Genomic DNA, 18,979 nt, shown 5'->3' with positions numbered 1-18,979 from the left:
TTACACCCACCCAGGGCCGGCTCTACCATTAGGCAGCTTTAGGCGGCTGCCTAGGGGCGCCAGCTCCTAGAGGGCGCCGCTAAATTCATCTAGCAAAAAACTGAAGGATGACTCTGTGTGCCGCCTCCTCCTTACACTGCGCTGGCTGCTACTTCGGGTATAATCAGGTGCAGCCGTCGCTATCAAGCTGTACCACAGAGTGCCTCAGCGCTTCCTACGTGCTAACAAGTGTAACATCATGACATATGAAGGCACATAGGAGGCGGATGTAACTATAGCTCCCCAAGGGGCGCCCCCACGGCCGCTCCTCATATTCCTGATCCCGACTCTCTAGCAGCAAGCAGCACCTGACTACATGTCTGTCTGCACCTGCAGCGTCGCTGTAATGCTGCTGCTGCCTGTAAGAGGAGCCATACCAATTATGAGGGAAAACAAGGAAACAACTATTAGGTAAGTAACCCATGGGGATTTCTACAGGACCACAGACAGTACACATCTTACAGCCTGGTGGGTGGTTTGCACTTGTAAACAGCATAATAGGAAAACATAGGCACAGGGGTACAATACAGTACATATGGAGGAGGGGGGGGGGGGGGGGTCAGTAATTAACTTACAGATGGGGGGATGGAACACAATAAGGACCATACTAATATACCGTATATACTCGAGTATAAGTCGACCCGAATATAAGCCGAGGCACCTAATTTTACCACAAAAACCTGGGAAAACTTATTGACTCGAGTATAAGCCTAGGGTGGGAAATGCAGCTCTACCCGTACACAGACCTCATAGTGCCAGATATGCCCCACAGTGCCAGATATGCCCCACAGTGCCAGATGTGCCAGATATGCCCCACAGTGCCAGATATGCCCCACACTGCTAGATGTGCCAGATATGCCCCACAGTGCCAGATATGTCCCACAGTGCCAGATGTGCCAAACATGCCCCACAGTGCCAGATATGCCCCACAGTGCCAGATATGCCCCACAGTGCCAGATGTGCCCCACAGTGCCAGATATGCCCCACAGTGCCAGGTGTGCCAGATATGCCCCACAGTGCCAGGTGTGCAAGATATGCCCCGCAGTGCTAGATACTTACCCTCCGTCGCTCCCGCACTGTCTTCTGAAGGAGGGACACGGAGAGCGCGGCTCTCCTGTGTCCCTCCTGCATCTCCGGCGGCAGCGGCGTGTGTTAAAGGAAGTGCCGGTTCGTGCACTTCCTTTACCACTCAGACGCCGCTGCCGCTGGAGATGCAGGAGGGACACAGGAGAGCCGCACGCTGCGCTCTCTGTGTCCCTCCTTCAGAAGACAGTGCGGGAGCGACGGAGGGTAAGTATCTAGCACTGTGGGGCATATCTGGCACAACTGGCACTGTGGGGCATATCTGGCACTAAAGCTGACTCGAGTATAAGCCGAGGTGGCTTTTTCAGCACAAAAAAAGTGCTGAAAAAGTCGGCTTATACTCGAGTATATACGGTATGTATATAATACTGTATGTATGTATACACATACAATTAAATATCCCACCAGACCCCATATACAGATGCAGTGTATACAGGATAGATAGATAGATGATAGATAGATAGATAGATAGATAGATAGATAGATAGATAGATAGATAGATAATTATCCCAGCACTCAACAAAAATTTTTTTAAATTGGCCTCAGTGTCCTATACAATTGCCAACATGCCAGCTAGCATGTATACATAGGCAGAAAGAACGGTCATCACGCAAGGATTTGAAGGTAAAAGTACTGTATATTGTGAACAAAGTCTCGAAAATATACTTTTTCACTTTAAAAGTCCATGAGTGTTGTTTCTTCTTTCTGCATATGTATAATAATGCAATATACCCTAGTCCACCTAGTGGCCACCTGCATCTCCCCGCCGAAAGGTGGGGGGGTTTGCAGGTTAGGGGGTGCTAGGCTAGAGATTTGCCTAGGGTGCATAGAGACCTTGCACCGGCCCTGCACCCACCCCCCAGCCCCCCCTGCAGCTATATACATTCCCATTCTTGTCGGATCCCCTGTGGCTATGGTTTGTTGCTCTAGCAATGGTAGCCATGGAAGGGGTAGCATGTACCACAGGTAGGGTTGCCACCTCTCCCTGATTTCCTAGATTCTCCAGGATTTGGTGTCAACCCTCCAGGAGGCTTTTCTCTTCATCCGGATTCCTGGATTCTCCAGGAATAAGAGGACCCTGGGAGCACCAGCAGTGCTCCTTGGCAGCCGAGGAACTCAGTGAACTACAGTGACTGTTTCGCGAGATGATGACATCAAATCTCGCGAGACTGTGTTCAGCCCAGACTGAGCCGAAGCTGCCGTGATGCTGCCATCGCCAGCTCTTCCACAGCGTTTCCCCGGGCTGCGGTGGTGAAGTAACGCCGGCCCGGCTCATGTGAGAAAAGCAACGAGAGCTGACAGGCCTGTCACACGTATATTTATAATATAATGAGCATGCATGAAACAAACAGAGGCTCAAGTTATATATAGATAGATATATGTATATTTTTTAATCACTAACAGACACCTTTTAGTAGTGCATTTGTTTGTTTAACCTGTTGAAGCTTGATATTGATTAGGTTGTGTGCAACACTTATAGGCCCTACAAACTGGCCGACATCAGTCAAAGATATGAACGATCTCGTTCATTAATGAACGAGATAACGTTCATATCGTGCAGTGTGGAGGCTCCAGTGATGAACGATGCGCGGCCCCGCGCTCGTTCATCGCTGGTCCCCCGTCGACTGTAAATGCAGGCCAATATGGACGATCTCGTCCATATTTGCCTGCACTTAAATGTAGACGGGGGGGGGGGGTGAAGAAACTTCACTCCCCCGTCACTGCCCCTCCGCTGCCGGCTCGCCCGTCAGCCGTATCCGCCATCGGGCAGCTCGGCGGCGGATCGGCCAGTGTGTAGGGCCTATTACACTTCCATGGTTCTTCCCTCTGTCACACAATCTAGTTTTAAGGCACCAAATGCCTGTAATTTATCCAAGTGGCCACTATTATATTCCTATTTATATAGATACACTGTTTCACTTAGATTGTTTGTACATAAAATATTTTATAAACATGGTACGTCATTTTATTCACATGAACATTGCTTGGTACCGTGGGGTGTGTGTGGGGGGAGGGAAGGGGGGGGGATCTCCAGGAATTGATGATGCATGAGGTGGCAACCCTAACCACTGGCCCACAACCCAGCTCCCACTGCGCCTGCATGTAGGAGATGGAACACACCATGCTTATTATATAGAGCTGTGGAGGCTACTTGCTTCCTCTTATATTGTAAAAATGCAGAGGCTGGAGATTTCATTCTGAATAAGAAAGGTGTGAACATATATTGTCTTCTCTATTTATAATCAGGAGGCATGGTAGTGAGGCATCATGAGGACTTGTGCTATCTAAAGGAGTTCAAAAATGAAAAAAATGAAACAATTTCTACTCAGGGACAAAGCTGACACGTTATTTGGTTTCTGTGGTACAGACACAACTTAAGTTGGCCATATAGGCCAATGTGCAATAATCTGACCAATCAGCCAATTATCGACCCAATATATTTTACATATATATTTCCAATGTTCAGGGAAATGTGTAGCAGGGAACCCACCGAACCCTTCTAGGGCCCACAGTTAAGTAACCCTAACATGTGAGGTTAAAGGGTCTCTCTGGTTTAGAACATGCGGAATATTACTGGCCAGACTTATTACTGTAAGTGAAGTAACTGGTACATGAAGGAAATACTGATAACAGGATGCAGTCAATTTACCGACAATCAAAATCCCGACGGTCGAAATCCTGACAGCAATTGATCGACGGTCAAATTCCCGACAAGGTCAAAATCCTGACATGGACAAAATACCGACATTTAAAATACCGACAAGGGCAAAATACCGACATGTAAAATGTCGACAGGTCAAAATGCTGACATGAGTTTTTCATGATTTTTTCATTGAAACCGACTTGTTCATACTTTACCTTCCCAGTGGACCTGGAGGGGGAATACAATAGTGTGCCGAGCGCAGCGAGGCACCGTGCCCGAAACATGGCGAGCGAGCCATGCGATGGGATGCGGTACACTTATATAGTGTCCTTGTCGACCTATGTCGACATACACATCAAAAATATATATGAAAAACTCATGTCGGCATTTTGACCTGTCAACATTTTACATGTCGGGATTTTGACATTGTCGGGATTTTGACCGTCGGTCAATTGATGTCGGGATTTCGACCGTCGGGATTTTGATTGTAGGTATTTCATACCGATCCCCTGATAACATGACCTGCTAACAGAAGGGAAGCCTCCCAGATGCTGGCTGAACACAGTTTACTCTGTATGACATTTTATAGCTCATATAAATATCATCCTCCATTGGAACTTCAGAATAAGATCATGGTGACATATTAAATTAACTTCAGTCTCCATAATGTATTTATTATTTATGATTGAAACTATTTTTTCTAACATAGATTTTTATATTTAAAGGTTTGTTGTGGAATGAGCTTTTGGTAACTTGTAGTATATATTACCAGGAGGCAATAAATCTGCTGGCAGTCGATGCTGTGTGTCGATGATTTCTGAAGTATGAATTTTAATAGTGTCCCTGACCTCCCGTCCTCCCCAATCACTATGGCTAGACTGTACTGTACTTATCTGCCGTCAGGAAAGAGTTAAGAAAGCAGAAGAAAAGTTTCCTGTGCTTGGCAAGGACACATCACATGAATTAGCATATTTAGATTAATAGACTAATTTAGTGACCATCTGCTTTTCCACGCCTGTCACTTGTATGTCATCAGCTTCTGAAGGACGAGATGGATTCAGATAAATCTCCTCTATATGAGTCTGGGAAGACTGTTGTGTATACGGCTGTGATATGTTTCCGGCACTGTCAGCGCTTAATTCCATTTATTGATTCTTCAATTCCTCTAAAAGACGGTGGTGACTCACCATATCCAAATTACCAATTTGTGAAAAGGAACCAACGCAGTGGACTCCGCCTACAACAACCAGGATGTGCACCTGTGAAACAAACCAGATGGGTGAGGGCCTGCACACAATACCCACGCGGAAGTGTATGGCGCAGGTAACAGGAATGTTGCATCACAGACACACCCCAACATACCTGTACCAAGTTGTTTTAGCAGGGAAGAATTCCCCATGGACACCTTTCTCATGTGAGTATGATGCCAAATAAGAGGATGCGCTCAACTCACCCATCTAGGAGTCATGCACTTACAGACCAAAAACACTCCCTGTGGATATGCCTTGTTCTTGTTGCACCCTGTTTGACTGCACACAGCAGTGCTGTGCCACAGTAATTCCTCACAAGCTACCGGTGAGGGTGTACCACCCTGCTGTACTACTATGAATACAGCACCAACAATATCACAATCAGAACATTTACCCTAACAACTATCTAGAGTATGTGGATAACTACTGTCCAACCAAACTAAGATTTTCTAAATTGAATAATAAAAGCCTCTTTGTCTTCCTTAACTGTTCAGTTGTTGCAGTGTAGATTATGACAGCTCTTACAGCATTACAATAAACATTGTGACTTTCTTTGGTATATTAAACTATGTGTAATAATGTTCTGTCTTTGCGTTCTAGAAATGCTTGGTTGTCATTAACGATATACTTAGGAAGATAATTGATAAATCAGGAAATAACTGACTTTGGATCCACATAGAAACATAGAATTTGACGGCAGATAAGAACCACTTTGCCCATCTAGTCTGCCCCCTTTTTTTATCCTTTAGGCAATCTCAACCCTTTTTGAACCTTAATTCTTTGTAAGGATATTCATATGCCTATCCCAAGCATGTTTAAATTGGTCTACAGTCTTAGCCTCTACCAGTTAGGGTCTCCTACCCTGTGCTGCCACGTCGTCATGGCAACCAGGAGACAAGTGCTAGTGGAGTAACCTGAGCGCAGCTGATACTCCGGTTCGGGTCTTTTGCTGTGCAGTGGTTATAGGCTCTGTGCACGGCAGGGGATCCGGTGCTGGTTTTTGTGCTCACAGTCTGTGAGGTCTGAGTGGGGCGTGGACAGCACCTGCTTTATAAGGCCTCTTTTCAGGGTAAGCAGATGCTGCTGAATCTTTGTTGGTTAGTCAGTTCATGAAGGTTAGCCAGTACTGTGTAGCTTTGTATTTGTTTGTTGCTTGCTGCAAATAGGCCTGGGGATTTGGTATTACACTCTGCCAATCCAGACCTAGCAGTAAGACTGGAGTCAGTCGTTTAGCTTGCTGGGGTTCTGTTACTACTCTGTGAACCTAGCAAGTTTGCGGCTGTATTCTAAGACTTGCCTGTCTAATCCTGTCTCACTGTGCTAGGTGTCAGGGGTCAGTTTAGTGGCAGTAAGCTAAAACCTGTGCACTGCAAGTGAGAAATAGGATTGTGGAGACTCTCCTTGTGTCTATCATTCCATCTCTGACCAAGGAGTTTACTGCCACACCCGTTGGTAACCCTTTAGGGTTTTGCTGTTGCCCTTAGCAACAGCATTTCAGGTTCTCTACGTATTAAAACACAACATCTTGCTTTTTACATCTGAGCAGTTCTAATACAAGGGAGATACCCAGTTCCTTAGCCTCTGGGCTTCTCTGTTCACTTTGTGTGTATTTTGTTACCCTATCACCTTCTGTGTACGTTATGTCATATTCCCCAGTTTGTCTGTGAGTCCATTTGTTTTGCATAACAGTTCAAACACCAGTACATTCCTGCAGACACTGGAGTGCATAACAGTTCTGACACCAGTACTTTCCTGCAGGCACTGGTGTGCATAACATATTCAGCAGCCTAATACGCCTGTTGAAATTTTGTGGGAATATGGAGCATACCCCTCAAAATACGTTGCAACAGGTGGTCGATCAGGTGCAGGTCCTGACTCGACAATTTAATGATTTGTCCATTAAAATGCACACCTCCCAGGCTGCTGGCGGATCTCCCGCAGCAGCAGCACCTGCAGGGGTTAAGGAGCCGAAAGTAAATCTCCCGGATCGTTTTTCTGGAGATCGCTCGCAGTTCTTTTGTTTCAAGGAGAGCTGCAAGCTATACTTCCGGCTTAGGCCTCAGTCTTCTGGGTCGGAGATTCAGCGGGTGGGCATAGTGATTTCCTTGCTACAAGGAGACCCACAGGTCTGGGCATATGGGTTGCAGCCTGACTGTCCGTCGCTTAAAAGTGTTGATGCTTTTTTTACGGCACTGGGCATGTTGTATGATGACCCTGACAAGACGGCCTCAGCCGAGGCTCAGATTTCGATCCTTAAGCAAAGGCGAAGGCCAGTTGAGGTTTACTGTACGGAGTTTCGGAGGTTGGCCCATGATACCCAGTGGAATGACCCAGCCCTGAGACACCAGTACCGAAGAGGTCTTTCTAACCAGATAAAGGACCAACTGGTACAATATCCCTTGCCTGATAGCTTGGATCAGCTCATGCAGTTATCCATCCGGGTGGATAGACGGCTGAGAGAGCGTAGGCTTGAAAGGGAGACTGAGATTTCCTTCCTTCCCAAGGGAACCTCAGACTCTGAGGAATTTTCTGAGGAGCCTATGCAGATTGGGGCAACCCGCCTCTCCTCGCGTGAGAAGACGCGGAGGAGACAGCAGGGGTTGTGTTTGTACTGTGGGAATAAAGGTCATGTGGTAGTATCATGCCCAGAAAAGCCGGAAAACTTCAGGGCCTGAGGGTGATGGGAAATATCCTGTCAGGCCAGAAGTCAGAATTTCCCAAGAAGACTTTTATCATTCCGGTGACCTTGAAGATCCTCGGTCAAACTGTCAAGACTGAGGCCTTTGTGGACAGTGGGGCCGACGGGGTTTTTATGGACCGCCAATTCGCCCTGAAACACTCTGTTCCCTTAGTACCCTTGGCATCGGAAATTGAGATTTGTGGGTTAAACGGGGAACCATTATCCCAAGGTAAAATTACCTCTTGCACTAGCCAGATTTCTTTGTTTATTGGAGCCACACACTCTGAAAAATTGTCCTTTTATGTGACTGTCTGTACTTTTGCCCCATTGGTGTTGGGGTTACCCTGGTTAAGGGCCCACAATCCTCAATTTGACTGGGTCTCTGGGGAGATTCTTAGTTGGGGTACTGATTGTTTCAGGAGTTGCTTGAGCCTTCCAGTCAGGCTCTCGCAGCTAAGTTTGCCATGATTGCCACGGTGTTATGCAGATTTTGCGGACGTGTTCTCCAAAAAAGTTGCAGAGGTACTACCTCCCCATCGCCCCTATGACTGTGCCATTGATTTGTTGCCAAATGCTAAGCTTCCCAAGAGCAGGTTGTACTCCCTGTCACGTCCTGAGACTCAGGCTATGGCAGAGTACATTCAGGAGAACTTGGCTAAGGGATTTATCAGACCTTCACAGTCTCCAGTTGGGTCGGGGTTCTTCTTCGTGGGTAAAAAGGACGGTTCGTTGCGACCCTGCATCGACTTCAGGGAATTGAACCGTATCACGATTAAAAACTCATACCCACTGCCTCTCATTTCGGTCTTGTTTGACCAGCTTCGTACTGCCACCATTTTTTCTAAGATTGACCTACGCGGTGCGTACAATCTAATCCGAATAAGAGAGGGGGATGAATGGAAGACTGCCTTTAATACCCACTCAGGGCATTATGAATATTTGGTGATGCCTTTTGGGCTCTGTAATGCCCCGGCAGTCTTCCAGGATTTCATGAATGATGTGCTCAGGGAATATTTGGATAGATTCTTAGTTGTATACTTAGATGACATCCTAATCTTCTCCCATTCCCTGGAGGAACATCGGAAGCATGTACGCTTAGTCCTCCAGAAACTCAGAGACCACCGGCTTGGGGCGAAGCTGGAGAAGTGCGAATTTGAAGTTCAGCAAATCGCATTTCTAGGATATATTATCTCCCCAGAAGGTTTCCAAATGGAGGGTTCCAAGGTACAGGCAGTCCTGGATTGGGAGCAGCCCACTAGTTTGAAGGCGCTTCAGCGTTTCCTGGGCTTTGCGAATTTTTATAGACGATTTATCGCTGGATTTTCGTCTATAGTGGCGCCCTTGGTGGCACTCACTAAGAAAGGGGCGGATGTTGCTCACTGGTCTTGTGAGGCTAAAGCGGCTTTTGCCCGTCTCAAAAGGGCATTTGTTTCGGCCAAGGTGCTGCGACACCCAGATCCAGAGCGTCCTTTTGTGGTGGAGGTGGATGCCTCTGAGATGGGTATTGGGGCAGTGCTTTCTCAGATGGGAGTGTCTGATAATCGCCTTCATCCCTGTGCTTACTTTTCCCGTAAATTTTCACCTGCCGAGATGAATTATGACGTGGGTAACCGGGAATTGTTGGCTATTAAGGATGCACTGGAGGAGTGGAGACACTGGCTTGAGGGGGCTAAGTTTGTGGTCTCAATTCTCACTGACCATAAGAATCTGGCATATTTAGAGTCAGCGAAGCGTCTCAATGCCAGGCAGGCACGATGGGCTTTGTTTTTTGCTCGCTTTAATTTTTTGATAACATATCGCCCTGGGTCAAAAAACATCAAGGCTGATGCGCTCTCGCGGAGTTTTGCTCCAATCCAGGAGACCACCGAGGAGCCGTTGCCCATTGTTTCCCCATCATGTATTAAAGTGGGCATTACCCAGGACCTCTTATCATTAGTCCTCAGAGCACAGGAGCAGGCTCCTCCAGACCTTCCGGTAGGTCTTTTGTTTGTGCCTCCTAGGTTAAGACAGCGAGTGTTCCTGGAATTCCATGCCAAGAAGTCGGCAGGTCACCCGGGTATTGCCAGAACTCGGGAGTTGCTATCTAGGGCGGTGTGGTGGCCCTCGGTGGCTAAGGATGTGGATCAGTGGGTTCGGGCATGTGACATCTGTGCCCGAAATAAGACTCCTAGAGGGGTTCCTGTTGGCCCATTACATCCACTCTCTATCCCATCTAAGCCATGGACCCACATTTCAATGGATTTTGTGGTGGACTTGCCCAAATCCTCGGGGATGACAGCCATCTGGGTTGTCGTTGACAGGTTTTCGAAGATGGCGCACTTCGTTCCACTGGTTGGGCTGCCATCAGCCAGACGCCTGTCTGAATTATTTATGCTGCATGTTGTGCGTCTCCACGGGTTGCCACTTGATGTGGTCTCTGACCGCGGATCCCAGTTTGTGGCCAAATTCTGGAGGGCATTTTGTTCCGATCTCCAGATTTCTGTCAGCTTGTCGTCAGGCTACCATCCGCAGTCTAATGGGCAGACTGAAAGGGTGAACCAGTCCTTGGAGCAGTTCCTCAGGTGTTATGTCTCCAAGTGTCAGACTGACTGGGTTGCTCATCTGTCCATGGCGGAGTTTGCCTATAACAACGCGGCTCACTCTGCTACAGGGATCTCTCCCTTCCTTTGTGTGTATGGGCATCATCCTAAGGCCAATTCTTTTGACCCCCTGGACTCCACGCCTGGTGGTTCCTCTGTGGTTTCGGTCCTTAGAGGTATTTGGCGGAAAGTGAAGAAAGCCCTTGTGTCTGTGTCATTAGTGACCAAAAGGGTTTTTGATAAGCGGAAAAGACCCTGCAGCTTCAAATTAGGAGACTTCGTCTGGTTGTCTACCAAGAATTTGAAGTTGAGACAGCCATCTCATAAGTTAGGGCCCCGGTTCATCGGCCCTTATAAGATCACCAGGGTTATCAATCCGGTGGCATTTCAGTTAGATCTGCCCCGTTCTTTGGGTATCAATAAAACATTTCATTGTTCCCTTTTAAAACGGGCGATTAGTAATCCTTCTTCCAGTGGAAGACCTTCCCCTCTTCTGATACGTGGCCAGAGGGAGTTTGTTGTTGAAAGGATTCTTGACTCCAAGGTGGCTCGGGGTCGGCTGTCATTTTTGGTGCACTGGAAGGGGTATGGCCCGGAGGAGCGGTCGTGGGTGCGCAGTTGTGATCTTCATGCCCCCAGACTGATACGCTCTTTCTTCTCGCAGTTCCCCGATAAACCCGGTGGTAGGGGTTCTTTGACCCCTCGTCAGAGGGGGGGTACTGTTAGGGTCTCCTGCCCTGTGCTGCCACGTCGTCATGGCAACCAGGAGACAAGTGCTAGTGGAGTAACCTGAGCGCAGCTGATACTCCGGTTCGGGTCTTTTGCTGTGCAGTGGTTATAGGCTCTGTGCACGGCAGGGGATCCGGTGCTGGTTTTTGTGCTCACAGTCTGTGAGGTCTGAGTGGGGCGTGGACAGCACCTGCTTTATAAGGCCTCTTTTCAGGGTAAGCAGATGCTGCTGAATCTTTGTTGGTTAGTCAGTTCATGAAGGTTAGCCAGTACTGTGTAGCTTTGTATTTGTTTGTTGCTTGCTGCAAATAGGCCTGGGGATTTGGTATTACACTCTGCCAATCCAGACCTAGCAGTAAGACTGGAGTCAGTCGTTTAGCTTGCTGGGGTTCTGTTACTACTCTGTGAACCTAGCAAGTTTGCGGCTGTATTCTAAGACTTGCCTGTCTAATCCTGTCTCACTGTGCTAGGTGTCAGGGGTCAGTTTAGTGGCAGTAAGCTAAAACCTGTGCACTGCAAGTGAGAAATAGGATTGTGGAGACTCTCCTTGTGTCTATCATTCCATCTCTGACCAAGGAGTTTACTGCCACACCCGTTGGTAACCCTTTAGGGTTTTGCTGTTGCCCTTAGCAACAGCATTTCAGGTTCTCTACGTATTAAAACACAACATCTTGCTTTTTACATCTGAGCAGTTCTAATACAAGGGAGATACCCAGTTCCTTAGCCTCTGGGCTTCTCTGTTCACTTTGTGTGTATTTTGTTACCCTATCACCTTCTGTGTACGTTATGTCATATTCCCCAGTTTGTCTGTGAGTCCATTTGTTTTGCATAACAGTTCAAACACCAGTATATTCCTGCAGACACTGGAGTGCATAACAGTTCTGACACCAGTACTTTCCTGCAGGCACTGGTGTGCATAACACTACCACCTCTGATGGGAGGCTATTCCACTTATCCACTACCCTTTCTGTGAAGTAATTTTTCCTTAAATTTCCCCTGAACCTCCCCCCTCCAGTCTCAGTGTATGTCCTCGAGTTCTAATACTTCTCTTCCTTTGAAGAATGTTTCCCTCCTGAACTTTTTTAAGACCCTTGATATATTTGAAAGTTTCTATCATGTCCCCCCTTCCCCTTCTCTCCTCCAAACTATACATGTTAAGATCTTTTAGCCTTTCCGGGTAAGTTTTGTGATGTAGGCCATGCACCATTTTAGTTGCCCATCTTTGTACACTCTCTAATGTATTTATATTCTTCTGGAGATATGGTCTCCAGAACTGGACACAGTATTCCAGATGGGGCCGTACCAATGACCTATACAGTGGCATTATCACTTCTTTTTTCCTGCTACTGATTCCTCTCCCTATGCAACCAAGCATCTGACTTGCCTTTCTCATTGCTTTGTTGTATTGCTTTCCTGCCTTCATGTCACTTGAAATAGTGACTCCTAAATCCCTTTCCTCCTCAGTAGTTTCCATTTTAGTACCCCTGATACTATATTTAGCCTTTGGGTTTTTGAGACCCAAGTGCATGATTTTGCATTTTTTGGCATTAATCTGTAGTTGCCATGTTCTTGACCATTTCTCAAGCCTACCTAGATCATCAATCATTTGTTTTACCCCTCCCGGGGTGTCTACTCTGTTGCATATCTTTGTATCATCTGCAAAAAGGCATACCTTCCCTTTAATACCATTTGCAATGTCACCAACAAAGATATTAAAGAGAACTGGACCAAGTACAGATCCCTGGGGTACTCCACTGGTAACATTTCCCTCCATAGATTGCACTCCATTAACTACAACTGTCTGTTTCCTATCCTGCAACCAGTTTCTTATCTATTTAACTTTTATAATCCACCCCCACGCTTTCAAGTTTATTTAGCAGTCTGCGATGTGGGACAGTGTCAAATGCCTTACTAAAGTCTAGATATGCTACATCTACAGCTCCCCCTTGATCTATTATTTTCGTCACAGAGTCAAAAAAGTCAATAAGATTTGTTTGGCATGATCTCCCACCAGTAAATCCATGCTGTTTTGGATCCTGTAAGTTGTTTGATTTAAGATATTCCACAACTCTTTCTTTTAATAGTTTTCCATTACTTTCCCCACTACTGATGTAAGGCTTACTGGTCTGTAGTTGCCTGCTTCTTCCCTGCTTCCACTCTTGTGCAGTGGAACATTTGCTCTTTTCCAGTCCTCTGGAATGGCACCTGTACTTAGAGACTGGTTAAATAATTCTGTTAAGGTGTAACCAGCACATCTTTTAGCTCTTTGAGTATCCTTGGGTGTATCCCATCTGGCCCCATTGATTTATCCACTTTTAGTTTTGAAAGTTCTGCTAGGACCTTCTCCTCTGTAAATGTACTTTCATCTACCAGATTTTTATGAATGTCCTTGCAACTTAACTGTGGCCCCATACCTTCTTCTGAAGTAAATACGGAGCAAAAATAATGATTTAGGTGATCTGCTATTGCCTTATCTCCCTCCACCAAATGCTCACTCTCTGCCTTAAGTCTTATTATTCCTCCATTTGATTTTCTCCTTTCACTTATATACTTAAAAAAAAGTTTTGCCCCCTTTGTCTACTGACTGGGCCATTTTCTCCTCAGCTTCTGCCTTTGCATGTCTTATCACTTTCTTAGCATCCTTCCGTCTGTCCAGATACACCTCTTTGTCGTTATTATTTTGAGTCTGTTTGTATTTTCTAAAAGCCATCTTTTTTGCCTTCACACTAGTTGATACTTCTTTTGTGAACCACACTGGTTTCCTTTTCCTGGTGCTTTTCCTAACCCTTTTGATACAAACATCTTAGTATTGGGTAGTTAATAGTGAGTGTGAAGTGTCATTTTGCGGATATTATTCAATTTTAGACTAGGTTTTTTTTTATTTAATCCTTTCACACCCATTATGTATGCTAGGGTTACTGTTGTGATAACAGTTTCAATGTCTCCTAACTCTATGATGAATTTAAGACTTGAAAGAAGCTAAATGGGTATGGGTCGTTGGGTAGACACAACTTAGGTAGACAGTCATTAGGTCGACCATGGAAGGTTGACATGCATTAGGTCGACAGGGACAATAGGTCGACATGGTCATTAGGTTGACATGTACTAGGTCGACAGGTCAAAAGGTCGACATGTTTTTTTTTTTTACTTTTTGGCGCAGTTTCCTTCGTAAAGTGATGGGGAACACCAATTAGTGCACCTTGTCCCCTCGCATGGCTCGCTTTGCTCGCCATGCTTCAGGCAGGGTTACCGTTCCCAATCGTAGTCCACGCGGATCGTTAAGTATGAAAAAATCCCAAAAATGAAAAAAATTGCGAAAAACTCATGTCGGCCTTTTGATCTGTCGACCTAGTACATGTTGATCTAATCACCATGTCGACCTATTGACCATGTTGACCTAATGCATGTCAACCTACAGTGGTCAACCTAATGACTGTCGACCTACGCTGTGTCGACCTAATGACCGTATCCCAGCTAAACCATGCAGCAATTTGCGTGAAATATGGAAAAGTTTATATTAACAAGTAGTGATCTTAAAAGGGGTCAGGGATGGACTAAAGTGATTTTGAAATGTCTGGCATCAATATTGACAAACCTGTAGGATTCTGAAGCAGGGTAGAAAGTGCCACCTTGTTTAGCAACTACGGCTTCAAAGAGTTTGGGGGTATAATTTCATGAACCTCACCCCTCCATCGGAGGCTACTGTAGGTGGAGGGTCTACAATAACTTTCACCTGCCTATAGTCTGGAGCTCTATTAATGTTCCAAAGAAAGCTTTTTTTACAGATGATTACTATATTTTCAGCAGACTCTCCAGCATGGGCGGATCCAGAAAAAAATGACAGGGGGGGCACCATGACTTGGGGGGTACTTTGTGCGCCAAAGGCAAGCACGCTCCTGGGAAAGTGGGTGTGGCCCACAATAATAAGCGTGGCTTCAAAGGGAATGCTGTATCCATGACCTAGTGGGTGACAGGAATGGTAGACACGGAGACACAGTGGGTGACAGGGAAAAGTTGACATGGAGAGGGAGAGGGTGATGCTTTGAAGAGGGTAACAGGAGAGAGAGGCAGATGTCGAGATAGTGATGCAGGGGAAAGGCAGTGTGTGAAAGGAGAGGGTGACAGGGAGAGGAAGTGGATGATGAGAGGGAGAAGGTGACGGCAGAGGCAGTAGGAGACAGGGAAAGGTAGTGGGTGACATTAAAAGGGTGACAGGGAGAGACAATGAATGACACCAGATAGAGGTTGATGGGGAGAGGCAGTGGATGATATATAGGGGGGCACTGGGCTGAATGGGAAATAGGCACTGACATGGTGGGAAGGGGTGGCATTATGTTGGAGAAGGGGGTACACTGGGCTTAATAAGGGAGGGAATACCCAGGGCTGGTAGGGTGGGAGACATTGGGATGGGAGGGGGGCCAGTGAGATGGTGGGGGACGCTAGGCAGGATGGGAAGGGGGCAGGGGGATCCCTGTGACTGAACTGGCAGGTAGGTTCTAGGTGGGGGGGCAATGACATCGATGGGCGCAGTGGGCTGGTGGGGGGCACACAAAGAATTACCCCTACCCACTGATATACCACCCCTGTACCCCCACACTAACACTGTTGATGGCCCCCTGCTATGGAAACTGTTCCCTGGTACTGGCATTGAGAAGAGTGGACGGAAGGTACCAGGGGTAGGATGGGGAGCGGACCTTTACCTGATGTCAGATATGGAGATCTGGCTGCAGCAGGGCCGGTGCTAGGGTGTTCGGCGCCCCCCTGCAAACTATAAATTTGCGCCCTCCCATAATCCTTTGGCGCGCGCCGGGAAAAGGGGTGTGGTCTCACAAGTAAGGGGCATGGCAACACAATAGTACCCCCATTTAAATTTACGCCAAAATGTAGCACAATCTTATTTATCTTATACGTAATGCCCCACCCGTAGTAGTAACATCCTTATGCATAATGCCCCCCCCCAGTAGTATTAGCGTCCTTATACATAATGCCTCCCCAGTGGTAGTAGCGTCCTTATACATAATGCCCCCCCCCCAGTAGTATTAGCCTCCTTATACATAATGCCTCCCCAGTGGTAGTAGCGTCCTTATACATAATGCCCCCCCCCAGTAGTATTAGCGTCCTTATACATAATGCCTCCCCAGTAGTAGTAGCATCCTTATACATAATGCCTCCCCCAGTAGTAGTAGCGTCCTTATACGTAATGCCCCCCCCCGTAGTAGTAGCATCCTTATACATAATACCCCCCCAGTAGTAGTAGCATCCTTATACATAATGCACCCCCAGTAGTAGTAGCGTCCTTATACGTAGTGCACCCCCAGTAGTAGTAGCGTCCTTACACGTAATGGCCCCCCCAGTAGTAGTAGCGTCCTTACATGTGATGCCCTCCCAGTAGTAGTAGCATCCTTATACTTAATGCCCCCCCTCTAGTAGCATCCTTATACGTAATGCCCCCCCAGTAGTAGTAGCGTCCTTACACGTAATGGCCCCCCCAGTAGTAGTAGCGTCCTTACATGTGATGCCCCCCTAGTAGTAGTCGAGTCGTTATACGTAATGCCCCCCCAGTAGTAGTAGCGTCATTATATGTAATGCTGCTCCTGTAGTTGCGTCCTTACACGTAATGCACCCCCCCAGTAGTAGCGTCCATAAAACGTGTGCGCACACACACAATTCACACACATAGACACACACATACACACCCACCATATATACACACACACACATACATTTCTCTGTCACCCACCACTTACCTAAGCCACTGTCTCCCTCAGTACAGCACTGCAGCAGCCTGGTCCGTGTAGCTCCGCCCCTTCTGTCCCGTTTAGCTCCGCTCATTCCGGTCCGTGTAGCTCCGCCCCCTCCTTTGATATGTACCGAGCCACTGACACACAGGTGAGGGAAGGGGGGAGTGGGCTTTTCATGCTGCCAGCGCCGCACAGCAGCTGGCAGCAGCACGGGTGTCAGGACGGCACTCAGCAGCAGGACGCCGGACCGGACAGAGGGGGACTTCAGTGCAGTCTAGCAACAGGACTGCACCATCTCCCCCCGTACTGCAGGGGCCGCCGCCGCGGAGATTGGAGCGTCCCATTTTCCCTTACAGTGTCGTGCACTATCAATTAAAAAAAAAATCTTCTTCTAAACGACAGGGGGGGCACGTGCCTTGGTGCCCCCCCCTGGATCCGCCACTGCTCTCCAGGCTATGATCCAAACAGGTTCTTGTAGCTCCTGAAACTATTTGGTAGAGAAATACAAGTACAGAGGTTATAGGACCTTTAGTTTCACAAGGTCTTCTCCTACAGCAGGCCACCTTTCCTATAAAGCTATTCACACTCTGAGAATATGTGGAAGTGAGGAATTACCCAAGATTCTCGGGCGCTTAGATGTGGGGTGCTATGCCAAGCAGCAACCGTGAGAAACGGGAAGTCATTCCCACAATATATAGAAAAAAAGAAAGATTGGTTGCGCTAAAATATTACATATAACAACAGTCTTGTCAAATATTTCAATTTAATATTAGAAGTGAGTATACTAAAATATATTGATATAAACCATTAATGGTAAATTACAGTAACGAACATTAAAAAGATATGCATAATACAATGGATGAAACCAGGATTACCCAATAAGCCAGGAATGAAAGTAGTGTTAAAATGAGGAAGTCCGTTCCAATTTTTGTTCCCCCAAAATAATTTTTACAGTATGTCCAGCAATTGTTGATTTAAGGAGGTGTGTAAATAACCAAGGTGGTGGTTTTACCGCTAGAGGGTATGTTGCTCCAAGGTGGTAATGGGTGAGCTCCTCATGCAGTGCGGTAGGCAGGATTCAACAGTTCAGCCAAAGTGCAATCACCCTCCTATTCGATCTTGTACTGGAGTGTAGTGGGGGATGGTCCGGACTTTCAGATGAAGATTCCTGGTATGGGTCCCTGTGGCCTGACGCGTTTCGCTGCACTATGTTTTATATATATATATATATATATAAATAAAAATAATATGTTATATTATATATAAATAATACACACACATTTATAGAACACTGCAAGAAAATGGATTTGGACACAACTCCTCTTAACACCACATTCATGCACTTAACTTGAGAACCCGTTATTCAGTTACAATAACCTTTATTAAATAACACATTTCAATATACTACCATACCCAGGATTCAAACCCATAACCTGTTGAATTCTAATCAAACACCCTACTCATTGATCTATTTGATCCTGCATAAAAACTATGAACACTATATGAAGCTACTGGTACTTTGTAAAAAAAAATAATCAGCATTGCAGTTGAGCAGATCTATGTAGTGTGCAGCCACACATTCAATCTCTTGCAGCCGCACACTACATAGATCTGCTCAGCTGGAAGGCTGATCATTTTTCCACAAAGTACAAAGTAAGCTTCAATTATTTAGAATTCTGTAGCTTATCTACCTTTCTATGCAATGGCAGATAGCTCTATGAATAGATTGTCTGACTGCAAAGCCACAGGCAATAGGTTTGAATCCTGGGTATGTCAGCATCTTGAAATGTAATAAAGGACAGGGTAACTAACAAAGAAATCTCAAGTTTAGTTCAAGAATGCTGTATAGGTATTAGCGACAGAAGGGGTCAGGATAGGAGATAGGGGCAGTGAGGAGATGCTGGACTTCAAAAAGGGGGGAAGTTGCAAATGAAAGTAATTTAAACAGATACTTGACAAGTGCCACCAATAGTGCCCCCTACCTTGCAGCACTATGTGCGGTGCCCCCTCCGCACACACCTAGTTACAGCCCTGCCCATAGATTCCGGGTACTTGACCCGAAATTTATGAGTTAGCGTCAGTGTTGGACTGAAGCATGAAGGACCCACCGGGGAATGAAGTGGTAGGGGCCCATGCTTAAGGGTGTGCCCAGGCTCCAGTGAGGGCATAGCCAGCCACCACAGAGATTTGGCTATTACAGGGTGCATAGTCCTGGCCCACTGATAAATACAGTT

This window comes from Pseudophryne corroboree, chromosome 9, assembly GCF_028390025.1.
Source record: "Pseudophryne corroboree isolate aPseCor3 chromosome 9, aPseCor3.hap2, whole genome shotgun sequence".
In the NCBI taxonomy this organism is placed as follows: domain Eukaryota; kingdom Metazoa; phylum Chordata; class Amphibia; order Anura; family Myobatrachidae; genus Pseudophryne; species Pseudophryne corroboree.
The sequence above is the reverse complement of the archived record's forward strand: the minus strand, read 5'-3'. Positions refer to the sequence as shown.